Here is an 18,326-nt window from a genome sequence, read left to right on the forward strand (position 1 = left end):
CATTGCTTACCTCTATCGGGAGAAGTTTCCAGAGGGGTGTCAGGATTAAAGCAAGTTTTGAGGAAAGCAGAGAGAGGCTAATGAGTGACAGGGATCATGACTGGCAGGAAAGCTGAGAGGAAGGGAGCTTTCACATTGGGATTCAAGTAAGCAGGAAGGTCAGCTTCCATAGTCCGAATGGAGGGAAGAAACACAAGCACCTCTACTGAGAGCTTGTAGCTGGCAGCCATGTACGTAACCTTTTGTTAAAACATGATTTTGACCACTAAAGCAGGTCTTCACCCATGTCCAGCACGCCTATAGCTTCCCAGGAAGGTTTCAGAAGTTGAGCATAATCTGTCAGGCTGTATCAAGGTAGCTCCAAGGAGGATCAATCACTGGTCAGGAGTAAGGGCTGTGAGCCAGCAGGGCTGGAGTTCAGACCCATAGAACCTTGCTGGAGCTCTTCTCCCAGAGACTCACAGGACACCCTGAACTCATCCCACTGAGAAAGGGATGAGAGGAGAGGAAGAGAAGGCCAAAAAAACAACTGCAAAGAGACATGGAAGGCTGAGGAGAGGGCTGGGTGGGAAAATACACCTGCTTTGGCTGAGCTTGTTTTAGTCTCCTCTAGGACTCCTGTAGAAACAGGGCAAGGCCACTGGGTTGCCACCCTAAGGTGAGCTCTGTGCAGCTGTTATGTACTTTATGCTCTCTTGACCCAGTATTTCTTTGACTATTAAGCAAAAATACTTGAAAAGTGGCATTTTACATAATACAGACAAAATTATCTAAACCATGAAATAGGCAGAAGACAAAGAAACATGAGCTGGGCTCAGTCTTCAGGAGCTAGTTGAAAAAAACCCAAACCACCACTGTCTGCAAGTTCTGGTGGGGTGAGCAATAAAAGTCTCGTCACTGACAACCAGCACTACCCCAGCTCAATGAGGCTTGCCCAAAACTGCTCTGTGGACAAGGTAAGTTAAGCAACCCAGACAGACCCTTGGAAGAACCAAAACCCAATATAAAATATTAAGTTCATCTTATCTATGGGAAACTGGAAAACCCCAAAGATTGACTTTGCTCCAGATCATGCTGCCTCAGTCACAGAGTAGGTCCTGAAAAAACTTCAGCCTGCTCCTCTTGGTCAAACGCAGTAAGCAGTGTCTGCCAGACACAGGCTGCCTGACAACTGGCTCAGATAAAGACTTTATAGCTAAAAGAGGGAAGGGAGGGAAATCACTGCATTCACTAATGCTGTTCTATGTTATTAATTAGTGCAATCATCTGAAAACAGTGTTTTTCGACTGTGCACAAAAATAGGTTCGGCTCTTGCCAGTTCTCTAATATATTCTTCACGTCAATGCTGAGGCACTGTGCTAATGTTCCGAGAGCTTACCTAAGTATTCTGGAAATTGGAAGGACCTTTTAAAGTTATCCAGAGAAGTAGAATAGCTAAAAGAATGTAATTAATATCAGTCTGTTTTAAACACAACACAGTCAACATTTGTCCCTTGGCAACAATATTCCTCTGAAAACAAACTCCTTCCACATTGGAAATGAGCCAGAAATAAAAGGTTTCAAACACTATGAAAGCAGTAAGTAAGTACTTCATTCTTAAAACACCATTCCAATGCACTCTCTTGTTTTAGGAATGCTTTAATTTTGCTCAAATAGTTACGATATCCACTGCACCTAAAAAAAGGATGCAAACTTTAAGTTCTCTGAGCAAGTAAAATGCAAATGGGGAAAGCCCTTGGGATATGCTTCAAGTTAAGCACATGTTTTAATCCCACTGACTGCTGTAAGAGTTAAGAAGCTTTCCTAACTAAAGATTGTCTAATAAATCATTTAATTATTCTGTTAATATTTATTACTGTATACTTGTTTCGACTGGACTTCCCCAAGGAAACTGTACTTTGGGGTTTTGTTTTGTTTGCTTGTTAGAGGTTTTTTTATTGATGTTGTTTTTTTAATTGGTGAGTTGGAATTTTTTCTTAAAAGAGGAAACTATAAAAATGGAGAAGAAAAACAAAGAACAAAAACTCAGCCTTCCAATTTTGTACACTATTTAACTGTAGCCACCATCAGAATTATAGTCTAAAAAGGAAAACATTTTCAAAACATGCAAATATGAAAGTATCCAGTAAATGAGCTGGCAAGACTACCAACATTATGGTGGGGAATAGCTGGCAAAATAATAATTTCATTTCTTCGATTCACTGTAAAACAATCCATAGTTAATAGTGAAGAAAATTGTGGGGTTTTTTTTAAAATATCTTAAAGATCATGAAGACAAGTTTTCAAGAGTTGTTTGCTGTAGTGTTTTTTTTTAAATTAAATAATATTCCCAGTAATATCATTAGTTTCTGAAGGACACCATTGCTAACCATAGAGAATTATCAAATTAAAAGTAGGTGATTTTTCCACTTATTATTTTGAAATATAGTAATTTTTGGTTAAAGTGGCTGAAGATACAATGGTCCCCCCTACACAGAGGCTCGGTTTCCCCTGCCCAATCCCTTCCTCTGACCCTTGATTCCAATGTAATCAACCCCATCCTGGGGTTTTTCATGACTGTCTCCCATATATCCCAATCCCTTGAAACATTTAGTATTAGACTGTTCACTAAGATATACCTATGTTTTCCAGTGATGGCCTTACCCTGACACTCTCTTTTATATCATGCTAACCCATTGTCCATATCCAGGGGCTGACTGAAAAAAAAAAAAAAGCAGGGGTTGGTCTCAATCTCTACCACAAAAACAATAAACACGGTTCATTTTGTTCAGTTTTTAAAATAAATCCATTTTCTCTGGGACTGGTTTCATTTGAAAGCTCTAAACACTCCCATCTTATGGCTCTTTCTTTTAAGGAAAAATGACAAGTATAAATGCAGAGACTACTCCTATCTTTTCTGTTAAGATTTAACTACAGGAAATCAGAGAAGTCAATGATTACTGTATCTGAGCATTCAGGACCCTATACTGTAAGGATAAGCATGTTTAAATCAAAATGCATCAAAGAAGAGCTCACAGGCTAATGTAGAGGATGGTACAAATATAAAAATAGAAACCAGAATGAGAAACAGCAAATATCCTTCCACCCTGCTAAAGAATATATGATTACCCCTGTCAGTTCATTAAGGGGGAAAAAAAAAATCACAAAAAACCCCAGCCACAGAGACAGTAAAATCCTGGCCCAAATTGTTCAGAGACAAAACTCTTGACTTCAGTGAAATGAAGATGGCATTCCAAAAGCACATAGATTTGGTATGCATGCAGCATAGAAGATACCACGATATTACTTCTGTGACCAAGTATTCCCTCCCTCATCCTCAAGAGATTTGCTTCAGCTGCCTCTTCAGTGGTAACTTGGCAATCTGAACAGTGTTTGCCTCTAAAAAGTCTGGAAAAGTTATCTTTTCACTTCAACTGTGATGGAAGCAAGAAATATCTGTATTTGATCAGTTTAACAAGCACTTGATATTTCTTATCAATAAAATAGCACATTAAGCTAATACAAGAAGTGTTCTGTTTCCATTTGAAGTTTCCAGCTTCAGCACAGAAAGCAGAACTGTACAAAACTTTCTGTACAAAAATCAATCCTGTTAAAATACATAATAAATCTGTAATTTTTTTTTTAAAAAGGCTCTCATACAGTGATTGCTAATTAGAGGCAAGGTGATGAGAAGTTACAAGTTTCTCACCCCCCTTGGTTCTCCTTTCAAGATACGTCACTCAGTGAAACTTTTCTGCAGAAAAATGTCACTATATGCACCCTACATTTGTATTAACACTTTCATTAGTTCAGCCACTGTACATTCAGAAAATGTTGTAAATCTTTCCAGTCGATATGAAGACACTTCGTAGATAAGATGCTCGATAAAAGCTCACAGATATTCAGACAAGTTCATCAGCTGAAACAAAGATGCTTCAGCAAAGATGCTTCAGTATGTCTGAATCTCCTCTAAGAGACAAAAAAATGGATATCAAATTCTATATAGGTGATGATACAACTTTTTGCAGATGGAGGTCACTTTGTCATTTCCTTCCCTAAAAATAATAAATTTATTCCCTCCTATTATCTTGCTACAGTGTAGCTCAAATGGTAGAAGAACTAGGAAGGTTTCTTAGAGCACCCTTAGAGCACCAGAAATAGAAATAGTATTTCAGAGTTTCAGACTGTGATCACTGTACATACAAAGACAAACTAATTTTGTGGCATCTCCTTTTCTACTTGTTCGCTCACGTATCTTTGCTTCTGACTGGAATTTCTTTCCATTACCTCCTGGCGGTTTTCTCGTGGACTGCCTTTTTCGTGAGAAAATTCAGAATTAATTTGCATTTCCCTTAACTGCCCTCTCATGACTGGTCTCAAGGTGGGTGAAAGCTGACTGATATTAACACACAGAGAGAGCGAATTCAGACAACTATCCTATTGCCTCTCCTTTTATAAAGCCTTCCCTTACAATAAGCAACGCTGCATTTGCACTCCAGGTACTCTTTGCTGTCTCCTGCATGCGATGGGATTCAAATGCAGCAAACTTCTACCCCAGGGAGCTGGTTACAGCTTGCAAGGAGATTTGGTATCTTGCATGGAAGTCTCCAAAAGACAAAGTGAGCAGAAAAGCCACTGGATTTGCTACAATGAATATTCACGAGCATAAATCACAAGCGCAGTGTGTCAAAGGCCTAGCCTATGCAAATGAATGCTCGAAGCTAACTCCACCAGAAGCTGGCTTGCAGGATTATAGGGAGTAGGGTAAAGGTAAAAGAAATGAAGTTTCCCCTTAATTAATTAACATAAAATTAATTCAAGCATTGTGTGCACAGATAGTACAGGATATTATTCAGCTCTATAAAGATAACTAAAGATATAAAGGATTTAAAGCTTGTAGTTCTCTTCAAAGCTTTGTGTTTTCTGAAGCTTTAACTGGAGCACTGAAGTCTATGCCAAATATTTTCCTAGTATCTTGAGAAATAATTTGGTTCTTGGTAAGCTAGCTACTTTCACTCTAGAGAGATGAAATTCAGATATTCCCTCATACAAGAAACTTCATGTTGAAGTGCAGAGCTAGGCGTGTGCCGCTCTGTGGGTGACACCAAGCTTTCTTCTCACGGAATAACCACAGGAACAGCACGCAAAACGTGCAAGATTAGGTAGCAGTGCGTGGGCAGAGATAATCGTATGACAAAAACGAACAACAATGAAAGACATAAATCACTAGTAAGATATTTTTGGACTTGCAAGCCCAAACTGACACAGCAGATTAACTGAAATTTTGTATCTGGAACAACCACCCAGTGTTATTACAGAGACAGCATATATTTAAAAAGGATCTCAGATAATGCCTGGTTGTTTAGCCAAGTACAGGATTCCTCCTTAGCACACCAGACCATCTGATCTGTCCTAAATATTTATCAGTGGTGTTGATTCAGTGCACTAGGAAATAGTGCTACACACACACATTAACATTTTGTGGTTGCCATTACAGGACACAGAGCCATGTGCTATTCAAGAGCACTGGAACGGCCACCTCAAGCACTTTCCTGGGACTCTTCAAGAGCAACTACCACTGAGCTGACAAAAGGTTTGCTTCTTTCTCCCTGCTTGGCCACCGCTAAACTTCAGCATCATCTCCCTGCACACAGACATGGGAATTAATTCTTTCTGTCTCCCAGCTGCCACCACCCCTGGGCTGGAATGCAGTAGTTATTAGCACACAAAATCATTTATGCCAAGTAGCAAAGAAGAATGCTGGAATATGGAGGAGAAGTGTAGGCAGCAACACTGTAATTATTCAAAGCAGAATTTGGTCACAGACTGCACCCTCATCTCCTCTTAATGGTGTTTTGAGACCTTTAAACAAGTGGTTAGGGTTTCTCTTCTATGACTAATCAAAAAGGATTCATTGCATCCAGCAGCCCAAAGCTTCCTATCGTAAAGGAAATTGATTCATGATTATCTCGGGAGGAAGCAGGCCAGCTACTAAGCCTTAAGCACCACTGCTTACATTGCTGGGCTTCCCTTTGAAGAGCTCCTGGGGAAGCCTTACCCATGCTTGATCCCATTTATTCTGCAAGCTCTGTCAAAAAATACAGCTGCATTAGCTACCGTCTTAAAAGGTTATCCCAGAAGTAGGATTCAATCCAAAGGAAAAATATCAATAGCTGTTATCAAAAGAAAAGCAGATGGGACAGAGATGCTTTCATGGACTGAGGGAGGGAGTTGAAAGGGCTTTCACAGAATTCTGCAGAAAATAATGGAATGATATGGCTGCTGTGAAATCCAACAGCCAGTTATCTGGCACTGGGCTTCCTGCCCCAGTTCTGAAACCAAGAAAAGGTGTGTAGGGTGACAGGGACAGGAAAACTCCCTCTTCCACTTCAAAGAGTGAGGAAGTTGAAGCACAGTACACAAGCCCACAAAATGGTGGTTTATATCACACATGAAATAATGATTAACAAAATAAATAACTTGTATCATCATTTATCAGCTCCAATATCTTGTTTAGATCATACTGCCTTGAAGTGGAAAATGAGGTGACGATTAGGATTACATGCAGTATGTTTGGCTGTGCATTCTTTTTTGTAAAGGTAGAGGTGTATGTTTTTTTGTGGTTTGAGCCCTCACACAAAATCACATATACACTACTGGTAGGCAGTATCCTGCATGCAGCACTAATCGTTGGAGAAAACAAGAACAGAAAAAAATAATATTAAAATAAGATTTTGCACATACACACAAAAATCAACATGAAAATCTGATCTTTGAGAGAAAAAGCTTTGGGAGAAGAGTGACTGAAATTACAACAAAACAGACTTTTTATAGACCTAATGAAAAGATGGTATTTACTGACTTTTTTTTTTTTTTTTGTAAGCCAGGTAAAGAACACACAAGTGGTAAGAAAGATGAAATCAAAGCCGTAACTTCTAATCCCGAGCAGAAACCTCAGCTTTCACAAGACAAACAGGTTAAGCAGGCTATACCTCTGGAGATAGATCCACAAGCTGTTCCAGCCTGCCTCTCCCAGAACAGGTTGTTCTGAGGCATGGATCAGCCGACCGAAACAGGTGAGGCTCTCTTCTCAGCCCAAGCACCTTTTTATAAAAAATAAGTCCATAAAGCAAGGAGCACTGTTTATTTCTAAGCATACTCTGTAGATGCAGAATTTAAATAGTGATTCCGAAGGTAAGACTCAACAAAGCAGCTGTCTGCTGGGCACAAGGGCAGGAAGGAATTATAGGGGACAATGAACTCTTAAGGTGCAAAATAGGCACAAAGGAGGAGTTCACCCAACATCAGTTAAGTGACACTGATTTTACAGTATGGAGTATAAGGAAAACCTTGCGGCAATCTTGACATCTGTAGCATTTGTGCTGCATCTGCACCTCTTTAAAGAAACATTTTAGTAGTTTATTGAGCTTTAGCATTAAGAAATGAGATAATATTAGGAAGTGATAGATTGATCTCATTATCACCATCTCTTCATTAGTGATCAGAGTAACAGTCAACTTCTAATAGACCAAATAATGCTGAAAAATGTTAACACTAAAAGTGCTTTTTCTGCTTTGTCTGATGGTTTTTTTCTATCATACAAGAACATCTTCATTTTCTTTGGGAGTTAAAGACAATTTGGACCAATTTATGCACGCTGTTAGCCAACATTATGTTCAAGTGAATTGCCATAACCCTTGCTCTCCATTCCCTCCTTAAAAAGAAAGAGGGGAAGGGGGAGACGCCACTTCACGTGTTGCATCTTGCAAACTATTCAGGGACAGAACCAGGTCTCCTCTCATGCAACTGCATATTATCCCACGCAGTTGAGCTCTCATCTTGATAAGGATCCTCCAGATGACAGAGACACAGGTTTTCAAATATAAATACCTGTCTCTGATAGGGCATGCAGATAATTACATCATTTTGCACAGAAGCCTCAACATTATACAGTGAAGTTTGGGTACACAAGAAAATTGCAGTCAGGTTATAATACCACTTAAACAGGGTTTCGTTCTTGACACAGAAATAGTTACTTTCATGTTTCCAAGGAACAGATGTTATCGCATGGTTTGATAACCTACTTTCACATTCTTTGTTTATACTTATTCACTTAGTTTCATTTATTAAAGCTAGTGGATCCAGGCCATGAAACCTCAGTTTTATTGTCTCTGGTTTAGGTGATGCTATGGTAATCATCCAGGATAAAGCCTGTATGTAACAAGAGGACTCAACTGAAAGGCACGATTAAAAGCCAAATTATTATTTATGCACTAAATACTAAAGGACCTAGACTTATGAACTAATACTAGAGCACCTGCACGACTCAGTAGGAACTGTTAAAGGAGGAAATACATTTCCATCTTCAAGTAACTCTTTTGTTTTAACTTGCAATGGGAGGCAATATCTTTTAACAGACAAACTTTCAGCACTAAGCCCTTCTATATGTCTTATAAAAGGTTTGGGTTTTTTTTCCAAATAGATCATTTGATCTAAATAAATTAAATCTTTTCTTATAAAATTGCTTATCTCTTTTATATTTAGTCAATACAGTTAAGAATAACAATCCTGCAATTTTTTTAACAAGTTCTTTCTAAAAATGAAAACACCTCTCATGATAATATCACTGTATAGGCAGATCAGGGAAGAGTCAAGAACTTTAAAACATCTTTCATATTATGTATTCTCTTTCAAAAAGTAGATGATAACTGCAAGCATGTTATTTTTGAGATTAAAGGAAGCAATTCCAGAATAATCAACTAAATGAGATTGCACAAAGATATTCACTGAAGCACAAATTATACACACCGACTTCTCATCTTTGGTTGATCTGCTGCAGTTTCCTGTGAAATCCCTTAGAAAAGCACTTATCATAAAAGGAAAAAAGAAAAAAAGAAAGTGAGAGAGAATGGAAACACAAGTGGCATAGTGTTGTATAACACACAAATGCAGTACTGGCATAATTTCTGCAATAATGTTCAGCACTTAGTGGAAATTTTTTTTGTTAATAATTTCCACAGGGGTATAAAGAAACGTCTTGAAATTGAGATTCTGCAATTCCAGCTCCAGCAGTGCCAGCGTTCACAGCCACAGCACAGGCAGCTTAAGGAGACACCAGGCTGCTGGGCAGCCCAGCACATTACATTCATTTTTTTCTACTCCCACTCACTCCACATTCTTCTCACTTGACTGTGCTCCCCTTTGCCCCATTTGTTGCTTCACAGCTCCAGCGGAACTGCCCCCAAAGCCTAAAATAGTCACTTCATTTCTTCCCTCCTCTTTATTTCTCACTTCTTCCAACCCCTTCCATCCTCTCCAGAAGTCCTTCCCCAGCCTACCTTTTCTAGATCATTGTTTCGTGGTTTTGCACTGTTAAAACTATTTTAAACAGCAAACATTTCAGGGCAGGAAATGTCTTATCGTGTCTGAAATACTGTGTTAGTGATGACAGCATGTGCATGCACACAAAAACACCAATTTCACCCAAACTGACTTCTAATATTGATGAGAGCACCTATATGCAGACTAAAGAAACAGAAGACACATTTAGTTGATTTTCCAAGTAAGCCAAAGAACAGCAAGCAAGAAAACTACTTTAAAAAAATACATGAAATTTACTCGGCTAAAGTTAATTCTGTTTGGATAAAGAACAAAGAAAAAGAAGCCCAACATTAAGTTTACAGATTTTCTTACAGATCACATGACTAAACTTTGGAGGAACAGAAGGAAAATAAAGTAACGATCGATTGGGTACAGCACTGTAATTGAAAATTGTAATGTTGCTGCCAACACCCATTTTATGTTTATGTATAACATACGTTACAGGACACATGGAGACAGTCGCAGACATTTAAAACTTTTATCAGTAAATAAGGGTACCACATAAACCTATCAGGAAAACACACTTGAAATGTCCCAGTAAGGCAGTCATCAAATACAATCCTTACACAACTAAACTCAATGGACTTTAAGTTTCTAAGAACTGGCTAGCAACTGACATGGGGAACTTGCAAAGAAAGGAGCCCTGAAATACAAACATCAGTAATTTGTACTAAGCAACTCCTTATAAGGATTATAATGCTCGCATAAAGCAGAAAGATTAAGAAGAATTAAAATAATTCTTCTCAGATACAGATGAGGAGAAAAAGAGAGCCTCAGTGCATGTCTGCATACTTTAACACACTTGAAAAAGCAATAGTTGACTGGTTTCCACAGCAGTCACCAATATCTTTTGGCTTCATGCCTCCACTATCTCAAACCAGATTGAGATATTGTGATGGCTCAATTTCACTTCCATTCTTAAAACAGTGCTTGCTTTACTTCAGGAAGGTGGTGGTGGGGAAATAATGTTAAAGTGTCATTTTTTATTCTGTTAGCACACATCAATGTGAATTTACACATGGAAAATGCAACCTCTGCAAAATTGGTGTATGGGGTGAGCGTCCCCCCCTTTTCTTTTTAAATGTAAGAGAAGCTCAAAGCTGACAAGACAATGCTAAAATCATAGAAGTTAATTCAACTTCTCAGAAGAGCATTTAGATATATTTCCTTCGAGATACAATTAAACATTCTCTGCTTATTTTCCTCTTCCCAAAGTAAAAACGTTTATGTGATATTTGTCCTTCACACTAAACTACTCTGCAGCTAGCAAGATTTTTAAAAGGTCTTGCAAATCTTTTTCTCTTGAACTTGTAAGGGACCTATTAGCATTCTGATCAAAAACTGGCATGTTATGTAAGAAGCAACTAAAAATACCATGCAACTTGCAATTTCCTGAAATGTTTGGGACCACAAATCCGGGCCCAAAGTTTGTTCTATAAGGAAGAAAAATACTTTTTATTAAACAGCAGCTAACTCTCAAACACCAGCAAGCCTAAGGTCTCGTTCTGGGAGCTGTGATCAGCGCTGAGAATTTGGGGTGCGGGGAGAGGAAAAAGCCAAGATGAGAAAGGAGAAGGACAGTAACAGCAGCTTTGAAGGAAGTGCTCAGGGAGTTCTGCACTTTCGGCTGCGCCATTTTTAGGAATTGTCTGGCAGAGGCAGCTTTGTTGTCTAAATGCAGAAGTGCAAATGGTGGCATCCACGCTATCAATTTTGTGCTCATCTCACTGGCAACTATTTTAATCAGACCTTTTTTTTCTTAGTGCTTAGAGAGTAACGTAGCATGCAGTTGCATTACTTCAGGTAGCAACAACCAGTCACCAGGGTCTCTGATAACTACCAAAACCCCTGCATCATATTGTATCCCACTCTGAATCACCAAAGAGAAACTTGAGCATATATTAACCTAAACTGCTGCCTGGATGATCTGCATTCCCCAGCTCACAGCAACGATACTATCATTTTGGTCAGAAAAACAGGCAAGACATTGCAGCAGAGTTGGTTTAAATATAAATGATAAAAAAACCACAAATCAGTCTTTTAAAATCAAAAAAATTTCATATGCTTCTAGGGTCATTTTTCAGGGTACAATAGAGGGTAAAACTGCAGTGGCACAAGATCTTGCTTTCTACTTGCCAAAAGCCCAATAAGTTTATCTATATTGCTGTTTTAATGGTTTAAACTCCAACTCATTTTCCTTTCAGTTCATAGGACAGTAACTACACAGTTATCAACTCTTCTCAAACATGCCAGTTAAAGCAAGTTTTGAGACAACAGCAGAAAGAATGGTACCGTGTTTTGTTCTAGAGTTATCAATTCATTAAAAGCAAACTACACGCTAATTATAAATGTTATTAAAATAAAGCAAAAAGTTCAGTCAGTTAAGAAAATTCAGAATAAGAACAAACACAGCTCTGTCATGTCATGGTGTGAGATGATTTAATCTAGGTATAAGGGGAAATATGTTTTCAGGATTCAGACAAGCATTTGAATATTCTTATAGAAAAGATAATTTTTCAGTTTTAAGCTCTTATGTCAAAATAATGCAAAAACACAATCACAAGTGCATCATTTAAGCCCTGGGTTAAAATCCAAAATGCTGACTTAAAAGTTTTCTATGGCAGCTACTGAAATGCAGAGCATTAATATAACCTTAAAACATACCAAGACTTCAGGATAAAAATCCTTTTGACATGTTTATTGACATCTGCTACAGCCAAATATACACTTGGAAATCTTAGACATGTTAAATGCATTTTCCTCCCAAATTGCCAAAAGCAACTGGATTTTGTTATGTACTAATCACTTAGGAGGGAGGGGGAATTGAGTTTCTAGATCAAAAGTTGACCATTTGTGTCAATTTCCAACAATACCATCAAACAAGTGATTTTACTTTTTTCTCTTCAGTAAAAGTGTACAATTACATTACTACCTAATGAGACAACCACTTCTTAGGGAAAAAGCACTCAAGAAACCGAAAATTAATTTTAACAAGTCACCTACACTCCAGCACCTCAGTGAAAAACCACACTGACACATAATAATAATGGCCAGTCTTCGCGAGCGAAGATCCGGGGAAGGTCTTTCCACCTTCCAGCCTGCGCATTGGATTTTTTAGGTGAGACACAGTGTGCGCGGAACTGAGCCCACCCTTTAATCCTAAGGTTCATCTGCCGGGGCCAAGCGAGCTTGGACGGTGGCAGCGAGGTCCTTAGGACGTAGGTGGGTTGCCTTTAAGGGTTAACGAGCCCCACCTGCCCGGGAGTGGCCCTGACCGGGAATCGAACCCGGGTCTCCGCGGTAATAGCGCGGCGCCCTTACCACTGGACCACCAGGGGCTCCACACTGACACATACACACCCCTCTAAGCACAAGCATTTATATTTATTTGTTTAGATTTAAATAAACCTGTCATTTTTCATTTAGGAAATGTCACATACTTTTCTCCCCAGTTTTAGGATTTTCTTTGTGTACTTCTACACACGTGATGTTAACTTGTTAGCTTGTTCTGCTAAACTATGAGTAGTCTGCCTACAAAGGGATTCCTTAATTCTACTTTTTGCAGAATAGAAACTTCAGTTATGTTCACTAACTTCTTCTATCTAAGACTATAATAATGCAAGATAAATTTTACTAAACAGAAAAGGAACACGACTGTATGTAGAAAGCAGATGTATGCACCTACACACCAACTCCTCCTTGCCCCAAAACCGAACTTCACATCACTCCACAACCCACTACATGCACATACACACTCTAGAAGTTGGTTTCAAATACATAAAAGGATACCAAGGGCTTAAATGCAGGACTTTCACAGCAGTTAACTTTACATCTGAAGGATTACAGAAACATATTGCACAAAAATAGGGAACAAACACAGCAATGCGTTCTTATACTCAAAATCTCAAAACTTAAGGTCAATATCACCATTGGTTCTGTAGTTTCAACAACACTATACTGATAAACTAGACTTTGACAACATTAAAACAACACCTTTTTCACATACGTATGTGAGTATACTGAGCAAGTATAGTGTTCCAGAAAACACAGACACACATCAGAAAAGCCCCTCTATTTCATTTGACAGCCACTTAAAAAGCACCATGTAGGGAGAGGATCCAGAAAGCATGTAAATGAAGTTTGCTATGAAAGCAACACTACTGGATTTATGTTAATGGGTTTTCTAGATATTATACTGCTACCACATATCATGGTCAAGACTGCAAAGAAGGGGTGCAGAAATGTGGCCTCTCTCTGGAGAAAACATGCAAAACCACTTTGGTGGCAAGCAGAGGAATGTTATTTTCTATACCACTACAATAAGATTTTGCTTGTGACTGATAAAATAAAATTAAACCAGAAGATTTCTAGGGAGAGAGTATAAACCAGAACTTACAAAAAAAAAAAAAAAAAAAACAACCAACAAACAAAACAAACAAACAAAAAAAAAACCACACAAAAGAACCCCAAAAAAACCAAAACAAAACAAAACAAAAAAAAACCAAAAAAACAAAGCTCTTGGGAGAAATCTGGGGAATTCCCTATTTCAGATACAGAAGAGGAAATGATAGCTGTAATAAGAATCCAAGGATCTACTTTAAAAAGCAGATGATGTTTGTAAAGTACAGCCTGAATGGGTGAACCTTCACAACAAAATGTCATCATCTAGTGGTGTAAGCGCAGGACTGAGTCAGGAAGCCTGACGTTTAAGACTGGATCTAACATCAGCTCCTGTGGTTTGGGGACACACAACTGACTCTCAGCTCTCAACTGGGTTCTCAAATTTATCTTACACAGGTGCTAGACACCAACTCCCATGTAAGAACAGAGAACCACTAAGTCTTAGCATGCAGGGGTGAGGGAAGCAGAACTGCAAAGCATCTACATTTGAATTTAGTGTAAGCAGATGTTCAAGTTTAAAAGACTTCTGAAAGTCCTCACTTAAATGTTTAACTCTTCAAAACAGCAGACTATTGATCACTCTGATAACTTCAGGGAGATTGCAATAGGAAAAAAAGATGATAAAAGTGTTCTATGCATGCAAATACATAAGGTTATCTTCAGCTATAAAAGCTAAGACTCGGGCTCCAAGAGGCATTGTGACAGCATTTAGACATCAAAGTCGAAGAGGTTGGTCCTTTTGGACATACCCAGATGCAATGCAGCTCTGCAGACTTGTGGTTTATGTCACATTTAAGCCTGTGAGTACAAAGTTGGTACTTCTGTACCTAAGCCTGTTTAGGGGTTTGATTCAGTAGGTGTGGGTTTATGCTCTGCAGAGATTTTCACTCACAGCACGCTCTATTGCTTGAATTGGAGAGCACATCCACAACCGTAAACACGACTCCTCTGTAACACTCCAGACGTTTCAGCCTAAGCAGTGAGAAACCCAAATTCTATCAAGACAATCTCTAGATTAAGAGAATTTAAATTCCTTCCTCTCAGGAAAGCTCTCAACCCACCAAACAAAGCAAGGAGGAGATAATTTCTATCTCTCCCTTGAAGGCTGGGCCACTGCAGAAAAAAACCTCTCAAGATTCAAAGGGTCTTGAAGAGCTTCAGTCCCTGCTCCACATCAAACAGGCATTAGATAAAACACAGGAACACCAGGGAGCTTAAGTGTTCCTTGGTCAGAAAGACAGTAGCTGGGAATCCTGGTATTTAGCACTTAAGCTCATCTGTTCATTGTATACAAAACACAGGCATCTAAATCTAAGTTTAATGGCTATTTTGCAGGCCAGAACTTAGATTCCTGTAGCTCTGGCATGATGATCAGCTGTACCGCAGAAATCAGCCCATTTCTGCATCCGCTTCCAAATATGCTGCAGCTTTTTTTGGAAAGCCACACAACTCCCAAAAGGTAGATCTCCTGAAGCCAATGCCGATCACAGCAAATACGTGACAATTCAGTCCTCTTTAGCTGCCTAACCAGGTTTCAATTTACCACCGTTTGGAATTTTACAATAACACTGCATGAACAAGCACAATCTATTTGAACTTTCATTTGTTAGATGGGTTCCTATCCACTTCTATACTTCCTCAATTCAGGCAGTGCAGAAATTCAAGCTGTGAAAACACTGGATTTTGCAATGCCTTCAGGACTTCAAAAAATATATTTCAAATACATCAAAGTGGTCAGATAAGTTAGTACTCAATAGGAAGTTGTTTCTCGAAAGGAAATTGCAAATTTCAGTCAAAGAGGAAGATGGAGAGTTAGAATTAACTAACTGTTCCAAAAACTTTGGCAAGCAGGAAGGGCTTGTGAAGGTTGCGTGAAGAAACTGCATGCAACCACATAAACAAGCTCAGTTTAGGACTATATAAGTGTCTTCAGAATATGTCTCCAATTTAAAAAACAAACAAACAAATAAAAGACAATGAAGGAACAACAAAATTAATAACAAAAACAAGAAATTCTCTCAAATAGCACATATTTCCAAAAGGACTTAAGAGATATTCTTGCAGTCAGGTATCTGTGATGTCAAATTCAGACCTCTTTATCCACCCATTGGATAGGTTAGATGCAGACACTTAAGACTGGTTAATAATACACAGACATATATACTGCGAACCTCCAATGTGTAACAAATGTATTTAAAACCAGAACACTTGCTATATTTTGTTGAAGTTTTCCCTATCACTCACAACTTTCTAGCATTCAAATATCTAGTCTTCCCTGAAGATTAGGGATTATTTCATATTCAGCCAGCAACAAAGCAACTGGTATTCTTATTTGGCCAGTTAATCCATTTAGCTTAACCAGTGCTCACATCGTGGGCATCTGACCATAGGCATAGAAAGGGCAGTGGGTTAGATGGGTCTTTGGTCTATCCTATATAGCCACTTTACATCATTCCTCTGCAGCTTACAGTGTTCCTCTCAGCTGGGGAAGAGAGGCATGCTTGTAGGGTCATTTAATAAAAGTTAGAAAAAAATGGTACTGAGCAAAGACTACGTTCTCTACCTGGCCAGCAAAAGACACTTGCTTTGCCTTTTCTGCCGCAAAAACATCCACTTCAAGCTTTAACTATATATGGAGAGAGTATTGGCAAAACCTTTCCAGTTACCTTGTTACTGTACCTGAATGTAACCGGGAATGTGCCCAGTTCACAGACACAGTTTTGCTGTAATACCATAGTATGGGCTTGGCATGATTACATCACGCACATTATCTTGGCAGTCAGACAGCAGCAGCTCCACCAACTGAGCTCAAGGCCAGGCCATCAACAGTTGTGCTGAATGCAGTTGTCTGCATATTTTTACAAAGGCTTTTCCATTTCTTACGTTTGCTTTAATTTTCCGCCCTTATCTTAGTGCTTTTCCTTTTCCAACATCCCTATGCAATGTTCGTGTATACCCAGCAACTTGTGAGAAAATACACAGTAACAAGCAACAAACTATAGCCCTGTCATGACCTGTTTTGCAAACATGATGCTCAGAATTTTTCACTCGTGGTAGAGTAAAATAGACCATGTATAATTAATCCTGAGAACTCTGCCAGATGCACGTGTGTGTCTTGGAGCCACAAACTTGCTCATTTCTGAACTCTGGGCCTTTCTGTGTGAGATCAATTGCTACAGCACAAGCCCAAGCTCTTTTCAACCTTCTCAAATAGTATTCTCAGCCATTTTCAAGCCTTTTCCCAACAATATTTAACATTTTAGCCCAAAACTAGTTTATGTTGGTTTCAGAGATGACAACAAAAATAAACCATCCGTGCCACCTTGTGCACCCCATGCATCTGGCTCTATTTGACAGAACTGCCATTCTGGTGTTGTCTCTTCTTCTATGTGGCATCTATCCTTTCCTTTCCTCCTCTATTCTTCCTCTTTACACACACACACAGATAAAATAAATGTACCAGGCAAAATATCAAATAGAAGAAAATAAATACTGGAAGCAACTGTATTTCAATTAGAGTATAAGATTTCTTTTAAAAGTAGTTGCTAGTATAATTAAGGTCTCCAAGAAACAGCCTTCCTAGGCTTTATTAAAGTTGTAGAACTAACACTAGGGGTGGAGGGTGTGAACTAAAACACTGAGATGTTAGTTGTAGCAGTACATTTTTCTTATTTTAAGGGTGAATCCCAATACGCTGGAAGTTAAGAGAGCTGCATTTAGCTTGCATGAAGTGGGATAGCCAGCAGCCAAGCTGTGTCTTTGAAGAGCTGTGAGGACAAGTACACCTAGCTCATTGTTCAGAGGAAGAGAGGCTTTCTGGAGGCCATGCCTCCGAACCGTGCATTGAACAAGTTGCTTTCCACACCCTTCAGTAGCTTCAGTAGCTTCAGTAGACTAAAAACTCCTCCCCACATCTTCAGAGCCACAATCACCTTCAAACACAATACAACAGTACAAGAAATCTATTGAACGTTGGCAAAGTAAGAAGAGACACGCAATAGAGTACTCGCAGAGTTAGAGGCAGAAAAAGGAATTTACAGTAACATGTCTCTCTTTGCTGTCCGCACCACCGCCCCCAAAAGTAAATCACACAGCCATGTACACTCCTGCACAGTGGCTTTAATATGCTGAGTGATTAAAGGTGACGATGATGACTACAGGCCATACTATGCATCTTTAGAGGGTTTTCAGTTCAGCACTGAGGGGCCAAATGGGGCTACTGTGCATCTAAAATAGTTTAGCCTGATTAAAGGTGTAATTATATAGTTAGTCATAATAGCTGCCATACTTTAAAAGAAACCCACCTCTCCTTCAGGGGAAGGGAAGGAAATTATGCTACTTTATCCATTCAAACACACTCTCAGTTAAATTCAAATACAGCATGTGGACTAGATAAATACAGTGACACACAGCCACAAACACTTAGTAATCCAAGATAGAACATGGAGATGAATCTCTTAACCTATAATCTTCGCAAAGGGAAACTAAATCTTATGATTAAGAGTTCTGTCATATCTGTGCAGGTATCAGTGGAGGCTGCGTGTTTTCTTCTCAGCTGTCATAAG

The 18,326-nt window shown here is 38.9% G+C and overlaps 1 protein-coding gene and 1 non-coding gene across 5 annotated transcripts in view; both read right to left on the reverse strand.

Annotated features, from left to right (window-relative positions):
* SPIDR (scaffold protein involved in DNA repair) overlaps positions 1 to 18,326 on the reverse strand; it is a 198,681-nt gene that overhangs the window by 145,137 nt on the left and 35,218 nt on the right. The window lies entirely within an intron of this gene.
* Positions 12,627 to 12,699, reverse strand: TRNAN-AUU (transfer RNA asparagine (anticodon AUU)). Its single transcript has one exon. It is a non-coding gene; the product is annotated as a tRNA-Asn (tRNA).

This window comes from Myiozetetes cayanensis, unplaced genomic scaffold, assembly GCF_022539395.1.
Source record: "Myiozetetes cayanensis isolate MyiCay16 unplaced genomic scaffold, myiCay2020 scf1, whole genome shotgun sequence".
Classification (NCBI taxonomy): domain Eukaryota; kingdom Metazoa; phylum Chordata; class Aves; order Passeriformes; family Tyrannidae; genus Myiozetetes; species Myiozetetes cayanensis.